The following is an 18,154-nucleotide window of genomic DNA, read 5'->3' on the forward strand; positions in this document are numbered from 1 at the left end:
GAATAAAAACCAAGATCCAACAATATGCCGCCTTCAAAAGGCTCACTCTAGTTTCAAGGACACACAAAAGCTCCAAGTGAAGGGATGGGAAAAAATATTCATGAAAATGGAAAACAAGAGAACAGATGTGGCTATATTTATATTAGACAAAACAGACTTCAAGCCAAAAACGGTAACCAGGAGTTCCCGTCCGTGGCACAGTGGTTAGCGAATCCAACTAGGAGCCATGAGGTTGCGGGTTTGGTCCCTGGCCTTGCTTAGTGGGTTAAGGATCCGGCATTGCCATGAGCTGTGGTGTAGGCTGCAGACGCAGCTCGGATCCTGTGTTGCTGGGGCTCTGGCGTAGGCCGGTGGCTACAGCTCCGATTCAGCCCCTAGCCTGGGAACCTCCATATGCCGCAGGAGTGGCCCAAGGAAAGGCAAAAAGACGGAAAAAAAAAAAAAAAAAAAGGTAACCGGAAACAAAGAAGGTTATTATACAACAACAAAGCAGTCAATTCAAGAAAATACAGCCGTCATATATGCACCCAAAGTCAGAGCAACTACATATATTAAGCAAATACAAACACATCTGAAGGGAGAAATGGACAACCACACAATGACAGCAGGGGACCTAAGTACCCCCACTTTCAACAACAGATCATCCGGACAAAATCAACAAGGGACCATTGGACCAAACTGTACTTTAGACCAAAGGGACCTAAGGGACATATGCAGGACACTCCATCCAGCAGCAGGAGAACACACATTCCTCGCAAGTGCACGTGGAACATTCTCTAGGACAGACCATGGATTACGTCACCAAACAAATCTTCATAAATTTACAGGGTCCAAAGTCATATTAAGCATTTTTTTTTCTGACCATGATAGTATGAAACTAGAAATCAGTAAGAAGAAAAAAAAATGAAAAATTCACAAATATATGGAGATTAAACAACATGCTCCTCAAAAACTCAATGGGTCAAAGAAGAAATCAAAGGAAGAATAACAAGATCTCGAAGCCAATGACAATGGAAACACAGCACACCACGACTAATGGAATGCATGCTCAGTAGCTCTGTACAACAGCAGTGTAAGCCACCAGGTTTACAGCAGTAAATGCCTACAGTAAGGAAAGGGAACCGAATGCGCAGTTCCCCTCGCGGCACAGTGGAAACGAATCCGACTAGGAACCATGAGGTTGCGGGTTCCTTCCCTGGCCTCGCTCAGGGGGTTAAGGATCCGGTGTTGCCGTGAGCTGTGGTGTAGGTGGTAGACGCGGCTCAGATCTGGCACTGCTGTGGCTGTGGTGCAGGCCGGCAGCTGTAGCTCTCATTTGATCCCCAGCCTGGGAACCTCCATATGCCATGGGTGCGGTCCTAAAAAGCAAACAAGCAAGCAAGCACCTAATTTAAAACTTAAAGGAACAAGAAAAAGAAGACTAAATTAAGCCCAACGTCCGCAGAAGCAAGGAAATAGCAAAGGTCAGAGAAGAAAGATATGCAGACGAAAAAGAAAACTGAAAAGACCAATGAAACCAAGGGTAATTTTTTTTTCTTTATGCCATTTCTAGGGCTGCTTCTGCGGCATATGGAGGTTCCCAGGCTAGGGGTTTAGTCGGAGCTGTAGCCACCGGCCTACGCCACAGTCACAGCAACGGGGGATCCAAGCTGCGTCTGCAACCTACACCACAGCTCAGGGCAATGCCAGATCCTTAACCCACCGAGCGAGGCCAGGGATCGAACCCGCAGCCTCACGGTTCCTAGTCGGATTCGCTAACCACTGCGCCACGATGGGAACTCCAAGAGTATTTTTTTAATTAAATAAAATAGACAAACTTTTAGTTAGATTCAGTAAGAAAAAGAAAGGAGTCAAGTAAAATTAAAAATGAAAAGAGGACACTACAACCGATACTGCAGAAATGTAAAGGATACTGGGAGACTACTGTGAATAATTAGACACCAACAAACACGACAACCCAGGAAATGGATCGTCCATAAAACTCCTAGAAGAAAACCTAGGACAAAGCTCCTAAAATTGGTCTTGGCAGTGATTTTTTAATGGGTCACCAAAAGCAAAAACAAACAAGTGGGACATCGCCAAACTCAAGAGCTTCCGCACAGTAAAGGAAGCCATCGGCACAAGGAGACGGCAGCCTGTGCGACGGAGAGGACATGTGCGGACCACGTAACCAAAACCTATCCCAATACATAGAGAGTTCACACAACTCAACAGGAGACAATCTGCTCAAAACTGAGCCAGAGCATACGAATCGGCATTTTTTCAAGCTGAAGGATAGCTGATGATTTACAAGGTGGCATTGGTTTCTGATGGACAGCAAAGTGATCCTCTCACACGGACACATTCTTGTTCATTTTCGTTTCCATTATGATTTTTTACAGGATGCTGCACACAGTTCTGTGTTCTGTGTGCAGCATCCTAGTTGTTTATCTGTGTTAGACACAATAGTTGCACCTGCTAATCCCAAGCCCTAATCTGTCCCTCGCCCACCCCTTCCCTCTTTGGTAACTAAACTCGCTTTCTGCGCCTGAGTTTGTTTCTGTTTTGTAAATACGTTCATTTGCGTCATATTCTAGATTCCACGTATAAGTGATACCACATGGTACTGATTTTTCTCTGACTTACTTCCCTTAGTATGAGAATATCTCGGTCCATCCACGTTGCTGCAAATGGCATCATCTCACTCTTGTTTATGGCTGAGTAGTATTTCTCTGTGTGTGTGTGTACACACACTTGTATCTGTTCATTTGTTAATGGATAGTGAAGGTGTTTCTGTGTCTTGCCTATTGTAATCAGTGCTGCTATGAACACTGGGGTGCATGCGTCTTTTTGAACTAGTTTTCTCGGGATATACGCTCGGGAGTGGGACTGCTGGGTGACACGGCCACTCTGGGCGTTTAAGGACCCTCCGTACTCTTTTCCATAGTCGCTGCACCGCTTTACCTTCCCACCAACAGCGCAGGAGGGCTCCCTTTGCTCCGCGCCCTCTGCAGCATTCGCTGCCTGTCGACTTTTTGATGAGGGTCACTGACCAATGTGAGGAAGCCCCCTACTGTTGCTTGGACGCCCGCCTGTCTAATAATTAGCAATACACACACATACACACATACGTCACTAATGACACACACACCACACCTCAGCGACTACTACTCAGCCACGAGTGAAGGAGATCCCGACACGTGTGACAACACGGCTGAACCCCGAGGGCATTATGCAAAGTGAAACAAGCCAGGCAGAGAAAGACACGTCCTGCCTGCTGGCCCCTGTATGTGGGAACAACTACAGCAAAGTGGAACTCACAGAAGCAGACAGGACAACCGTGGCTGACAGGGGCTGGCGACTGGCGGGAGGGGCGGAGGGCGAGGCGGGTAAGACGGCACACATTTCCAGTTACGAGACGAGCACGGTCCGAGGCTCGAGTGTGTAACGTGGCGACGACAGCTGCTAACAGTGCTGCAGAACTGACACCTGCTGCAAGAGTCCCTTCGACGTCCTCACACAGCACGGAGGCAAATATAGGAGGGGGCGGATGTTATGTTAACACCAGTGGGGGTGGAAATCCCTTCCAAAAGTGCAGGGATGTCCAGATACTAAGTATCGTACAGTTTTGTCGATTATAACTCAATAAAGAAAAATGTGTCCTCTGAAGTCCTATGGTGCTCTGTAACTTTCGAAAGTTTCACACACATGACTTCCTGTAATTCCATAATAATCCTTTTTTCCCCTCCCCAGTGGTAACCACTAGGTCTGGTCTATCTCTGAGTCTGCTTTTTTGTTATATTCACTGGTTTGTTGTATTTTTTACATTCCACATGTAAGAGCTATCACACAGTGTTCGCCTTTCTCTGACTTATTTCACTTAGCATAATGCCCTCCAAGTCCATCCACATTGCTGCAAACGGCAAAACTTCCTTCTTTTTTTGAGCAAGTAGTACTGCAGCGTGTGTGCGTGTGCGTGCGCTCCAGTGTATAAATAAGACTGGATACTATGAAACTCCTAGAGGAAAACACAAGCAGAACACTCAGACATAAATGGCAGCAATTTTTTTTGGATCCCTCTTCTGAAGCAAACAAGAGCAGAAATCAGCAAGTGGGATGAGTTAAACTTAGCAGCCTTTGCAGAGCAAAGGCGCCCACTGGCAAAGGAAGAGACCGCGTCACGCGTGGGAGAAGGTATATAAGCAGATGGTCCGGATGACGAGGGTTAACATCCAGCAGACACACTCAAGTCCAACAAAGAAACGATCCATCAAAAAATGGGCAGAAGAACCACAGACATTTTTCCAAAAGGGAAGTGCAGACGCCACCAGGCACACGGAACGGTGCTGGACAGAGCGAATTCCCCAAGAAATGCAAATCAAAACTACCACATGCGGTATCAACCCACCCTCAGAAGAGCTTGATAAGACGTGTTTTTAAAAAAGAGGAGGGACTCTGTTCTGAGCTCAGGACGACTGCGAGCAGTTCCACAAAACCATGAAGGTGAACGGAGAAAAGACGCCGCTGCCCTCCTCCGACGATGCGGCCCTCTGCTCATTCATGCGTACAAAAGGTAACAGGGAGGAACTGACCCCTGGGGGTGGGGACGATCCCAGAGCAGGTGCCCAGCCCTGGCCCCCGCCATGGGGATGGACAGAGGGTCCTGCCGCTCAGCCTTCAGGCCTCCGGGGGACCCCAGCCTGAGCTTAAGTCCAGATACCAACACGGAAGACACGTGGACCAGTCTGAGGGCAGCCAGGGCCTCTGGAGTCTCCTCCTTGGCCCCTGCCATCTGTCCAAGACGCCCCCCAGCCCCAGCGCAAAGCCTGGGAGTTCCCTCCCACCGCCCTCGCTTCCATCCAGGCAGTGCTGACGGGAGGGTGCGGCTGGGGTCTCCCACTTAATGTCACTGCGGCCCCGCTCCCAGCAGCACCCCCACCTGCAGCCTCCTGGCAGCAGGAAGGCTGTGCCACCAGCTTGCTCCCCTGGTGCTTGTCCAGGGCCTGGTCCCCCCCGCCCCCCCCCCCCGACCACTGGACCACAGTCCTCACTGCAGGGCTGCTCTGCCCCACGGTGCCCCCTCGCCCCCTCCCCACTAACCCAGGTGCTCAGCATCCCTGATTCAGGGGACTGGCTGGGGAGATGGTTTATGTAGGTGAAGATGAAAACACACTTGCTCAGTGTTTTCCAAACTCGCTCCCAGTTCTCAGAGTCTTTCTCCCGCCCTCCAAGTCCAGGAAGGACACGAGTTGGGCCGTCTGCACGGCGGCGGCAGCCCCCGCCTTCCGTAGAGAGGTGCATGCACCTGCTCGCCACCTGGGGCGGGACCCACGGTGGACAGGCCTCAGGGCTCCAACATCATCCCCGAGCCACACAGAGTGAGCCTGCGCCCACACTGGGGACACAGGCGCTAGATAAAAGGGCAGCGGTGATGACAAGGTGGCCACTGCCATGTGAACCCGGGCTCAGCGCTGACCAGGGTGCCACCGTCACCAGATCCCGGGAGCACTGACCGTGATCGCAGGACGGCTGTGTGGGCTCAGGAGGGCAGTGAGGAGGGGCCCCCGGACCGCCAGCCTGGCGGCCGGGGAGGACTCTGTGCCCCCAGTGCTGGCGTCCTGGGCCAAGCACAGAGCCCTCAGTAAACAGTCACAAAAAGATGCTGCAAAGGAAGAGTTAGACCCGAATCAGTGTCTTTGGCACAACCGACATCTGTTAGGTCCAAATTCTCTTTCGATGATTAACCACTTTCAGTACCCGCTAGCATCATCAATGTGTCAACAAGCAGGTCAAAAATAACTAAGGTACTGATCACACACACATCTGTGCCAACAGCCTACGTTTCTGAAGTGACAAAAGCAATTGTTACTAACTTCCAGTAACTTCTCAGGGGTCAGGCCGCGGTACACAGGTGACTGAGCAATGCCTGGCTCCGGGACAGAGAGTCTGTCGTGTTTTGTCCATGAAACGTGTGCAATCTGGTGTCTGCACAGTAACCTCTCTATTTAACCGACTCTCACCTACCAGCCTGGAAACCTTACACACTCTCCACTCAGCTGCCTGGGTTTGAAGAGTTGCTGCGCTGAAGACTTAGCTTCTGATGTGCAGAGAAAGAAGCCTCCTTGGATCCTATTAAGAGCCCACACCATCCCCTCCACTGACTACACCCGGGATGCACACGAGCAGACAGGTGCGCTGAGCACGCTGTCTCACCAAGGGGATGCTCCTGGCCAGACAAACCTGAGTCACAAAGAGGTCAGAACACGGTCCCCGCCAGAGCAAAGGGTCGCCCTACCTGCCGTGGAAGGCGTGCGCCCCCCAGGAGCTCAGCTGCGATGCTGCCCCTGGAGTTCCTGTCGCCACCTGTCTCCACGTGACCCAGCCACTGAAACGACTAGGCCGTCTCCTCTCAACACGTCGTCACCCTGCCCGACTAGCCTGTCCAAAGAGCTTCCAAAATCCCTGAGTAATGGCTTTTAGAAATTTCTTACAACAAAATACTGCTGAATTTGTGGACGAAACATGGAAAACCTGGGAAATGCAGTAACTTCTACTGCAACTCAGAACAAGTGTGGATAAAAAGAATCAGCACTTTAGTGTAAGCATATCATCATCGGAGCCATCGGGAAGCTTTTTTCCTTCCCGCATCTCCTGACTTTGAAAGTTCAAGGCGTGATCTTCAGAGGGTGAGCTGTGGGCTACAGCTTAGCTGAAATGAACGGATGGCTTGGTATCTCCTTCTAAATCCACAGGGTACCGAGTCAGATCTTGGTCCACAGAACAAAAGCCAGAAGAGCCTGGGGAGGTGGGCTGCCCTCTCACTGGTCCAGCAGCTCAGCCTCCTCCCTCACAGGAGGGGACTCGGCCCATCGGGTGCGACCTGCCGCGGCCCTTCCCTGCTCCCAGGTGGATGCCAGCACCCTCTGTGCTCCAAACGTCAGGTGAAATTCACACGCAAAGTGCACAGCTCGGGATTTTGAGCTCTTCACAAAGCTGTGCAACCAAGACCACGCCCACCTTGTCATCAGACCCCAGAGGAACCCCGTACCCACCGGCACCCTCTCTGCACCCCTGCTCCCCAGCCTGACACCCACTTTCTACTTTCTGTCTCTACTGTCTGCCCATTTCATGCAAATGCAGTCACACAGTGAGTGGCACTTTGTGTTTTGCTTCTTGCACTCGCCACGTCCTCAAGGGTCACCAGCTGCAGTGTTGGTACGTCCTTCCCTTTTAGGCAGAATCATATTCCATGGGATACGCGGTGTCTGCCTATCCCTTCAACCCAGTGGTGATGGAAGACTGTTTGCTCGGCTTCCCCTGTTTGGCTGTGATGAGTGATGCTGCTGCCGACGTTAGTGTGTAGGCGGGCCTGGGGGTAGATGGGTCTTCGGGCCTGTTTAGTATCCGCCCGGGAGTGGAACTGCTGGGTCAGAGAGAAGGCCTGGTGACTTCGAGGCACTGCCCGAGTGTTGCCCAAAGCGGCCGCACCGTTCTGCACCCCTCCAGACGTGTACTGGGGTTCCCGGTTCCCTACATCCGCGGCAGCACTTGTTATCGTCTGTTTTTATTCTGTCCGTCCCAGTGGGAGAGGAGGGGTTTATCTCATTGTGGGTTTGATTTGCGTCTCCTAAGGACTCACGCTGTCGAGCATCTTCGCCTGTGCTCGTTGCCCATTTGTGTACCTTCTGTCGGGAAGTGTCTATTCCGACCCTTTGCCCATTTTTAACTGGAACTGTCTTTCACTGTTGAGTTGTAGGCGTCTTCATGTATCTAAAGGTTAATCCGTCATCAGACAGGGGTTCTCCCATTTTCCGAGTTGTTCCCCTTTCCTGACATTGTCCTTTGAGTACCAATGTTAAAATTTTGATGAGTCCAGGAGCTCCCGTTGTGGCACAGTGGAAAAGAATCCAACTAGTATCCATGAGAATGAAGGTTCGATCCCTGGCCTTGCTCAGTGGGTTAAGGATCCAGTGCTGCCATGAGCTGTGGTGTAGGTCGCAGATGTAACGTGGATCCTGCATTGCTCCGACTGTGGCATAGGCCAGTGGCTGTAGCTCTGATTCGACCCCTAGCCTGGGAACTTCCATAGGCCCTGAGTTCAACCCTTAAAAAAAGCAAAAATAAACATTTTTTTTGATGCCTCCAAATTACCTTTGTTGTTGTTGTTGCTTATGCTTTAGGTGTCAAATCTAAGAAACCACTGCCTTATACAAGGTCACAGATAATCACACCTGTGTTTCCTCCTAAGAATTTTCTAATTTTAGCTCTTAAATTTTTAAGTCTTTGATCTTTTTGATCCATTGGTTTTTCATGAGTAGGTTGTCCAGTGCCCATGTATTTGTCAATTTTCCACCTTTCCTCACATTACTAGTTTCATGGCATTTCGGTCGGAAAAGAAATACCTGGTATGATTTCAATGTTCTTATATTTTCTAAGACTTATTTTGTGACCTATCATATGATCTATGCTAGAGAATGTTCCATGTTAATTTAAGAGCATGTGTATCTTGCATTTAATGGAATTATCTATATATGTTAGGTCCATCCAATATAAAATACAGTTCCAGTCCAGTGTTTTCCTGTTGATTTTCTGTCTGAATGATCCATTGTTGAAAGTGGGGTACTGAAGTCCCCTCATGTTACTACCTGGTTGGTTGTCTGTTTTTTTCCTTCAGATCTGTTACTATATATATATATATATACTATATACTATACTAGGTGCTCTGATGATGGATGCATACATATGACTGTCATATTTTCCTGATGAACTGACTGCTTTATCATTATCTAATAAGCCTCTTTGTCTCTTGTTACCATTTCTGGCTTAAAGTCTCTTTTGTGTGATCAAAGCATAGCTTGCCCTGCTCGCTTTCATTTTCCATTTGCATGAATATTTTCTCATGTCCCTTCACTTTGAGGCTCTGTGTATCTTTTTAAAGCTGAATTCAGTCTTTTGCAAGCAGCATGTTGTTGGGTCTTATTTTTTTTACCCTCAAGACTCTATGCCTTTTGATTGGAGCACTCAATCCATTTACATTTAGATTAATTAATGACCGGTATGGACTTTTTAATACCGTCTTAATGTTTTTCTGGCTCACGTATAGTTCCCTTTTCTTGTTGACTTCTTTTTTAATTTGATGATTTTGCATAGTGGTAGGCTTTGCTTTCTTTCTCTTTAGCTTTTGCAAATCTGCTATATGCTTTGTCATCACCACGGGTTTATACAAAACGTGTTATAACTATTTTGTACTGAAATTTAACTTATTACACAAGTTTACCCTTTTATTGCTTTTCTTACATGTTTTTGATGTCAGAGTTTACATCGTCTTATACTGTGTATCTATTAACAAACTATTGGAGCGACAACGATTTTTAATACTTGTCTTTAACCTTTAACGAGAATTAATGCTGCAGCGTTAAGAGTATTCTGATCATACACTTGTCTTTACCAGTATGTTGTATATTTTCCTATGTTTGTATATTACTAATGAGCCTTGTTTCATTTCGGCTTGAAGAATTCCTTTTAGACTGAGTGGTGGTGAATTCTTTCAGCTTTTATTGTTACGGAGAGTCTTTATCTCATCTTCACTTCTGAAGGACAACTTTGCTGGGTTTGGCACTTTGCTTCAGCACTTTGAATATATCGCGGCATTCTCTCCTTGCCGGTACGATCTCTACTGAGAAGTCTGCTGGTAGCCATATGGGATTCCCTTGTATGACAAAAATTTTAGAAGTTTTATTGTTGTGCGTTTTGGAGAAGATTGTTTTGGACTGAAGTTTTAGGGTGACCTATTAGCGTCCTGAACTTGGATGTCCGGATCTCTCCCAGGCTTAGGAAGTTCTCAGCCATTACTTCTCGAAGTAAGTTTTTTATCCCTTTTTCCCTCTCCTCACCTTCAGGACTCCAACAATACATACATAATTTCCCTTGATGATGTCTCATGAAGTCTGTAGGATTTCTTCATTCGTTTTTCTTTCTTTGCCTTTTTTTTGGGGGGGCGGCCTCTGGATAATTTCTCTTCATCTGTCTTCTAGCTGATTCTTTCCTCTGCATGGTCAGGCCTGTTGCTGAAGCTCTCTACTGAGTTCTCCAGTGACGTTTCCCATCTCTTTGCTGAACTTCTCACCTTGCTCTTGTATTGTTTTCCTCTGTGCTGTTCAATTGTTTATCCTCGTAGTTGTCCGAGCATCATTACAACACTTACTTTGCGTTCTTCGTTGGACGGTTCCTGGATCTCCCCTTCTTTGGGGCAGTTCCTGGAGGTCTGCCGTGCTCCTTTGGTGGAGACGCGTTTCCCGGAGTCCTGGTGCTCCCTCGGACCTTGCAGAGGCGTCTGGGCCTTGAGGAAGCAGTCACGTCTACACTTAATTTACAGACTTCAGAAAGGGAAGACTTTTACTCACGAGCAGGGGCGCACTGGAGTGTGCTGTAACCCCGGGTCTTGTGGTTCGGGCTGCCAGGTGGGGCATGTGGTGGCCCTAGGTCCAGGAGTCCATGATTCTCTCTGGCTCACGCCACTGGGGTCCAGAGCACTGGGTGGTTCTTGTGAAGCACCAGGGAAGATGTGCAATGACTGAGGGGATGTTGGGGTCCTCACTGGCACCTCCAGGTCCAGCTGGAAAGCTCCCTCCTGACCCTGAGCGGGGCCAGCCTGGGGGGATGGCAGGAGGCAGCAACGTGAAGCTGCTGCCTTCTCTTCTTCTGCAGTTATCCTTAGGCTTTTTATTTCACTGTTTCTAAAATTTCTTTGTGTGTGTGGGTGGGTGGGTCTTTCTGTCTTTCCTAGGGCTGCAGCTGCGGCATATGGAGGATCCCAGGCTAGGGGTCTAATCAGAGCTCTAGCCACCAGCCTACACCACAGCCACAGCAACGCAGGATCTGAGCTGTGTCTGCAACGTACACCACAGCTCACGGCAATGCCGGATCCTTAACCCACTGAGCGAGGCCAGGGATTGAACCTGCAACCTCATGGTTCTTATTCGGATTCATTAACCCCTGCGCCACGACGGGAACTCCTCTAAAATTTCTTAAGTGGACACCAAGGCTCTCCCAGCACTGCTCTTGTTTACAGAGAGCTGTCTAACTGTTGATTTTGTGGAGGGCTGAGACTGGGGTCTCCTATGTTACCACTTTGGTGACTTTATTCTTGAAGCCCCAGTCTTGATGACTGTAGCTTTGTACTAAATTTTCAAATGAGGAAATGTGAGCCCTCCAATGTTTCTCCTTCGAGATTGTTTCAGCTATTCTGAGTCCCTTGCATTTCCATATGAATTTACAGTTTGTCAGTATCTGCAAAGAAGGTGGCTGAGATTTCAAGAGCGATTGTACGGACTCTTCAGGTCAGTTGGGGGGTATCACCACTTTCCAGTCCACACGCATGAGACATCTTTCCATTTATTTATCTCCTGTTTAATTTCTTTTGGTGACATTTTACGGTTTTCAGTATACAAGCGTTAAACCTTTCTGTTAAATTTATTCCTAAGTATTTTTTTGATGCTATTGTAAATGGGACTGTTTATTGCTAAAGTACAGAAACACGGTGGACGTTCGTTATTGATTTTACATCCTGCCACCTTACTGACCTGTTTATTAGCTCTACCAGGTTCTATGAATTCCTCAGGAGTCTCTGTGAAGGAGACCGTATCATTCGCAACAGAGGTCACTCTCCTTCCTCCCTTCCAGCCTGAGCGCCTTTTCTTTCTTTTTCTGGCCTAACTGTTCTGGTAAAACCTCTAATACAGGGTGGACCAGAAGGCAGACAGTGTTGTCTTATTTCCGTCTTAGGGAAGAGCGTTCAGGCTTGGCCACTGGGTATGGGGGCAGCTGTGGGACTTTCCTAGATGCTCCTTATCAGGCTGAGGATCAGCACGGGGCCTTGATTCCTTACCCCAGGACCTGTCCGTCAATCCTCAGGTCCTGATGATTTTATCGCAGCACAGTTCTTCCACTTTCCCCTCACCTGTAAGCCTACTGTCCGTGCCCATCTCTTGGCTGGACTGTAAGACAGTTGGGGGGGCTCTCTGTGCGTTTAACACTGGCCGTGATCCCTGGGCCAGCTGGGGGAGGGTGCATGGGAACGATGCCTGCAACTTAGGAACAAACAACTTTAAATGAGAGGTTACAGAAGTCGCTGTGCTGGGCGTGTCTGCGGCCCCCCCGGGACCCGCGCCAGCAGGGCTCCGCTGAGAAACCAACGGCAGAGGCTTCTCTGGCTTCAGGCAAGCCCTGCAGCCGCACCTGCTCTTCCTCCACTTCCCTGCAGCACTGGGCTTTCCTACACCAAGCTGTAGCTGGGCACTGCGCTCCCAAATCCTTTTCTGTATTTCTTTGTTCACATTAATTTAAATGTCATGTAGGACTGGCTCAACATTTTAGAGGCCCATACTGAGTTTTAAGAAGGAAAATGAATTAACAAACGTGTTAGGGGATAAATGGAAAGAATCCTTTGATTTATAGACTCCACTGCTCTCATTTAAAGGACTCAACAGTGTGAAAGGGCTGTTCAGTCTGTACTTTGGCTTAAGTGGAAAAAAAGCTATTGCTGAAATTGTATAAATCATTTCAAATATCGTTTGATTTCAGCTTTTAAGTGTCTTGAGTTTTTCTAAATGCTCTGGGAAAGTCTGGCTCACTTTCCACTCTCCATAAATAAGCAAGTATTTCAAAGCTTCCCTGAGATGCTGAAAAATACACACATGTGGAAAGAATGACTCCATCACCACTCAGTTAAGGAACTGAAGATAAAAGACATTCGCTAACTTTCATGATTATTAACTAGAGACATTACAAATCGAGATGTGTAAGCCACGCCGAGATAAACACTTCGCACACACGAATGACCTGGGCAGGGGAGCAGGGAAAGGCACACAAACCCGCTGTGACGGCGCTCAAGCCAGCGGCCGTGGGCACATTTTGATGGGGACCAGCCCAACGTCCTGCCCAAACACTGCTGGATGCAGAGGTCCAGCTGCTTTAACAACCTATCAATTTGCTCTTCCTGCTGTTACCTGCCCCACGCGCAAGGATGAAATCCGATTTCCCACACACACCACTTTCATTTCCTTTTAGGGCCACACCCACAGCACGTGGAGCTTCCTGGGCCAGAGGCTGAATCAGAACCGCCGCTGCCGGTCTACACCACAGCCACAGCAACGCGGGATCTGAGCTCCATCTGTGACCTACACCCCAGCCCAGGGCAACGCCCGATCCTTAACCCAGTGAGCGAGGTCAGAGCGAACCCGTGTCCTCAGGGATACTAGTTGGGTTTGTCACCACTAGGCCACAACAGGAACTCCCTGGCTTTCTTTCAAATCACAGATGAAACCAGGAATATCCCACTGAAACTGAACAAAGCAAGGATGCTCAACTTCTCTCTTACTACGTGGCGTGCTTTTCAAAGTTCATGCCACTGAACCACTGACGGACAAGAGGGAGCAGAGAATACTGAAAAGAGGGCAGCAAAAATATAGTTTTTGCATATTACATATGTGTAAGCATATATTTATATATGGAGAGAGAGCTGCACAACCTCTAACATCCAGTGAATAAGTCTCAAAACTGTGTTCATGAAGAATGTCAACCTCAAGAGAGTTCCCCTGTGGCTCAGCAGGTTAAGAACCTGACTAGTATCCATGAGGATGTGGGTTCGACCCCTGGCCTTGCTCAGTGGGTTAAGGATCTGGCATTGCTGTGGCTGTGGTGCAGGTCACAGACATGGCTCAGATCCAGAGTTGCTGTGGCCGTGGTGTAGGCCAGCAGTTGCAGCTCCGATTCACCCCCTGGCCTGGGAACCTCCAAAAGCTGTGGGTGTGGCCCTAAAAAGCCAAAAAAAAAAAAAAATTACAGAAGAAATTGAAAGATGAGTAACAAGATGGGAGAATACTTATAACAAAAAAAAAGGTTAATATTCCTATAAAAAATCAACATAAACGTGGGAAAATGATCAAACTGGGCCGTTCACCCCCTAACTTCTATAGAGATGTACAGACGTCATCGGGGAAGATGTAGCTCTCACTAGGAACAAAGGAATTCTAAGCCAAAATAAGTGACACCACTTGCAGTCTGTCAGTTTGGCAAGAATTAACGTCAGATCAGGGCTGTCCAGGGGAGCTGTCTGGATTTTAACTCTGCGGTGCGGACTGGGGTACAAACCCGCCTGTCTGTAAGGCCCGCAGTCCCTTGCTGAGGAGTTTAAAGTCAGAGCAGATGGTCACACGCGCCCGCAAGCTCATCTGCAGCCCTGCCAGGGTTCTCGGAACGGCTTCAGAATCTGCACCAGAGCGGGGCTGCGGGAAGGGCGGTGCGGCGGCCAAGGGCTCAGGACCAGGTCCTGGGCGCGTCGGGATAGTGACCGGGGCGGTGGTTACACGTCCATCGAGGCTCACGGGCGGTGCAGGCTTAGAGCGCGCTCTGCGAGTTACGCCCCATAAAAAGGTAAAAACGCTTCGGTCCACACTTGCTGGGCATGTACCTCACACCCCGCGAGGCCCTGGAGAATCCAGCGGGCGAACTTCAGTCCCGGGGACCCTGGGATTCAATCGGGGGACACCAAGAAATGAGAAACCGGGGTGACGGACAGGAAGGGGAGAGCTGGGCCCTGGGACTGGACGAGAGCCGCGGTCTGGGAGCTAAGCGGCGACGCGAGCGGGGACCGAAGCAGCACGACCCGGGCGTGGGGCGGAGCCGGGACCAGGATCTGGAAGCGCGCGCTGCAGGAGCCCGGGGCACCGGGCTCGGGGCGGCGGGGGGACCCGGCGGAGCAGCCCATGCCCGCGGACGGGTGGCCAGGCCCGCCGCTGGGTGCGTCTCCGTCCCAGGGAGGCGTGTGAGAGAAGAAAGCGGCGGGTGCTGCCGGCACGGGGCCGAGGGGGGAGAGGCCCTTTCACGCCTCGTGGTTCTGGGTCACGAGCAGCCGTGACTTTTGCTCAAACATAATCAGAACGTAAAATGAGCATCACGCGCCTGGAGGCTTCTTACGGGGCCTGGCGCTGCCCCCAGCGTCCCACAGGGTGCGAGACACTGGGCCAAGCCCCTGGGCCCCCAGCTCCTGTGTCCCGCCCACGCTCGCCCTGCACCGAGGCTTCTGGAATGTAAACAGCCTCACATCTCAAAGACATACGTATATGGTTTAAAATGCAAAGTTTACCTGGTAAGGAAAAAATGAATATCCTGAATTTTTATTTCATTTTATCTAGCCTATGTGAATTTTCAGGCACAAAGACAGACAGACACACATACAGATGTAGTAGCACTATCCATGAAAACCAAGACAAAAAGAAAGTCAGTGACGTGGTCCCAAGGCCTACATCATAAAACCCACCGGGCAGTCCTGTGATTTCCTCATGTTTTAAATCAGTGAAATCTAGGGTTGCAGCTGTCCCACAAACCGAAACCGTATAAATTTTTAGAAAATGAGTCAGTCGTGAGACTAAAGTTTCAATTTATAACACTTCTGTGTTTTAGTTACAAAGTCATAAATAAATCTAGCATGACAGAGAAGGTAAATATTTTCTCAGTTGTTTATGCAGCCAAAGAGGAAAGGAATTTAACATGCAATTAACCACTTAGGTTTTTCTAGATACGCACCATATGGTCTTTGTGTTTAAGATAAAGAAAAAAATAAATATTGTTTTGTTTGATCTCACATTTGCTTAGCAACATCAGACACTCCAGACCGTGCCACCTGGGTGCCTTCACCTCCCAGGAGAGTTTCTGTTTGTACAAGAGCCAGGGCCCAAGAATAGGAGGAACTGTAATGTCTTCCCCGAGGGCGGAAGAAACTAAACAGGAGAAAGGAGAATTTGCACCAAACAATTTAAGTGGAATTCTCTAGAGCGAGAACGATGGAACTTTTATCCACCCCGGGATCTAGTTCTGCTGTTTAATGGGCAGTAGACAGAGGGGTATTTCGACGTAACAAAGAAAAAGAGAGACCTCTGTGCCCTTCTTGGAGCCAACACTGGAGCACACGTGAGGTAAGAGGAGCCAAGGCCAAGAGCAGACTTCAGATTTCTATACAAAGACCTCGCCGGAACACTCCCTCTCTCCCCACAGGCTTCCTTTAAAAATAACTACCTTTCATCGGGAAAAAACAAAAAACCAAAAACCTGACTGCCATTTTAATCTAGATGGCAGAAATCATTTCACAGACAATACCGCCTATCTTGGTATTTTATCAACTAATCTAAGATTAGATCTTTGAAAATAAAATCACCCCTACTTGACGCCACCTAAAGTCAATAAGCTATGGAGCGATTTTATGTGCACTGAACTAAAATTGTGACATCTCCTATGAAACTTTGAAATAGATATTTAATATTAAAGACACAAGAATGTAATTTTTTTTTTTGACTTTTTCTTTTTATTTTTTGTCCTTTTCTAGGTCCGCTTCCCGTGGCATATGGAGGTTCCCAGGCTAGGGGTGGAATCGGAGCTACAGTTGCCAGCCTACACCACAGCCACAGCAACACAGGATCCGAGCTGTGTCTGCAACCTACACCACAGCTCATGGCAACACCAGATCCTTCACCCACTGAGCAAGGCCAGGGATCGAACCCGCAACCTCCTGGTTCCCAGTCAGATTCGTTAACCACTGAGCCACGACGGGAACTCCACCAGAATGTAATTTTTAATCTGTGCAACTGCACCAGTGTTGGGGTAGCCACTTGGATTTCCAAACGCACATATATTTGAAGAACGAACATCAAGTGAATGGGAAAGAGAATAACCCCTAGTGGTTACACACCCCAACCGTGGGTATCAGTGACACCTCGTGGCAGGTGGTTTTGTGATCTTCCTACTTTTTGAGTCTATTAAAAACAAACCAAGGCCAAACAGGGTGCAGACGGCAGGCCGCCGGGCGCGCTCCATGTCCCAGCCGGTGAATCGCGGTCTCTTTGCTCTGCACGTGCAATCATGACAGCGGCGATGCCGGCTGGAGAAGCTGCTCAGAGGCTCAAGCAGCTTCCAAGTGGGGAGACCTCAAAGCACGTGTGCGCTGGGTGTTCAAAGTGGTTTCTTTCTTTATTTTTTGGCTTTTTGGGCCACACCCACCGCATATGGAGGTTCCCAGGCTAGGGGTCCCATCAGAGCCTCAGCTGCCGGCCTGCACCACAGCCACAGCCACATCGGATCCTTACCCCACTGAGCGAGGCCAGGGATCGAACCTGCGTCCTCACGGACACTCGGGTTTGTTATCACTGAGCCACGACGGGAACTCCTGAAAGTTTTATGACTCTGTTATTTGGGAACTCAGAACACACACCCATGACCACTGTTCTACATGGTTCCAAGCTACTGAACAGTCAGTGCGACCCTAAAATAATGGGAGGTGGCGGAGTGTTGTTCTGTTGAAGGAGCAGAAATAAGAGGACCTGTGCCGGACCGTTTGTTTCTGCTAGTCCTTGATAAACAGCTGTTTGAATGAGAAGAGCTTCCACACCCACGCTGCTTGGCTGTGCCTCTGGGCCGGCTCCTGGACTCGGCCCCCACCCCCCGTCCCCCTAGCAGATCCTCCCGCTCGGCAATGTCCCTGCCCAGAGCTCCCAGGCACCTGCACTCCCAGCAGCGACTCCCCACCCTGGCAACACCAGGCACTGTCCCAGTTCTTTCTGCCCTGAGGCCGGGGCTGGGGGGCAGGGAAGGGTGTGACGGCCACCTAACGTGGCTTTGCTGGGTCCCGGCAACACCATCCACACCCCGGTCATCTCAAGCACATGTTGCTTTTCCCTGCCTTTGCACATTCAAGGCACTTTGAAAATATTTCCTTCCTAAGATGGTCCATCTTGTTACTTTAATTAAAAAAGGGAAAAAATCTTTTTCCAGTTACTTGTGTTGAAAATCTCTACTTCCAGCCTATGGCTTCTCCCTGTTTTTCACCCGGTTTTGTAGTAACAGAGACGGAGACTTTACTCCAGGGATGGCATCAGTCCTTTGCCTTGTGCTCACTGTCGTCTGCACCACGAGACACAGTCTCGCCGGGTACAGAAAGGAGCTGAGAGAGACGCTCCCGCGTTCTCTCTAAAAATTGAAACCCTCACTTCTCACACTCGGGTCTTTAACCCCGTTTAGTTTCCTGTGCAACACAAGACAGACGCAGGTTGCATCTTTTCCACGTGGACAAGCAGTGGTGACAAGCACGCTGTATAAACCAAGCCGTTCCTGGCCCACACCGAGG

The 18,154-nt window shown here is 49.1% G+C and overlaps 1 protein-coding gene and 1 long non-coding RNA gene across 8 annotated transcripts in view; one reads left to right on the forward strand and one right to left on the reverse strand.

Annotated features, from left to right (window-relative positions):
• The window catches only part of MIPEP (mitochondrial intermediate peptidase), a 111,457-nt gene that overhangs the window by 37,464 nt on the left and 55,839 nt on the right, over positions 1–18,154 (reverse strand). Inside the window, exon 17 of one of the 7 annotated variants that reach the window (XR_014818990.1) lies at positions 16,317–16,425. The exons of 5 other annotated variants lie outside the window; for them this stretch is intronic. The gene's annotated coding sequence lies outside the window, so the exon portion shown is untranslated. Of the gene's footprint in view, positions 1–16,316; positions 17,084–18,154 lie in introns of those variants that run through there. One more of the 7 variants, XR_014818989.1, reaches the window with a different exon arrangement.
• On the forward strand, positions 4,471–8,126 carry LOC146398468 (uncharacterized). Its single transcript, XR_014819019.1, has 2 exons — positions 4,471–4,552; positions 5,212–8,126. It is a non-coding gene; the product is annotated as an uncharacterized LOC146398468 (long non-coding RNA).

Source organism: Sus scrofa, chromosome 11, assembly GCF_054392235.1.
Source record: "Sus scrofa isolate SSC_HxYL_T2T_F1_AM1 chromosome 11, Sscrofa_HxYL_maternal_Yorkshire_Landrace_v2.0, whole genome shotgun sequence".
In the NCBI taxonomy this organism is placed as follows: Eukaryota; Metazoa; Chordata; class Mammalia; order Artiodactyla; family Suidae; genus Sus; species Sus scrofa.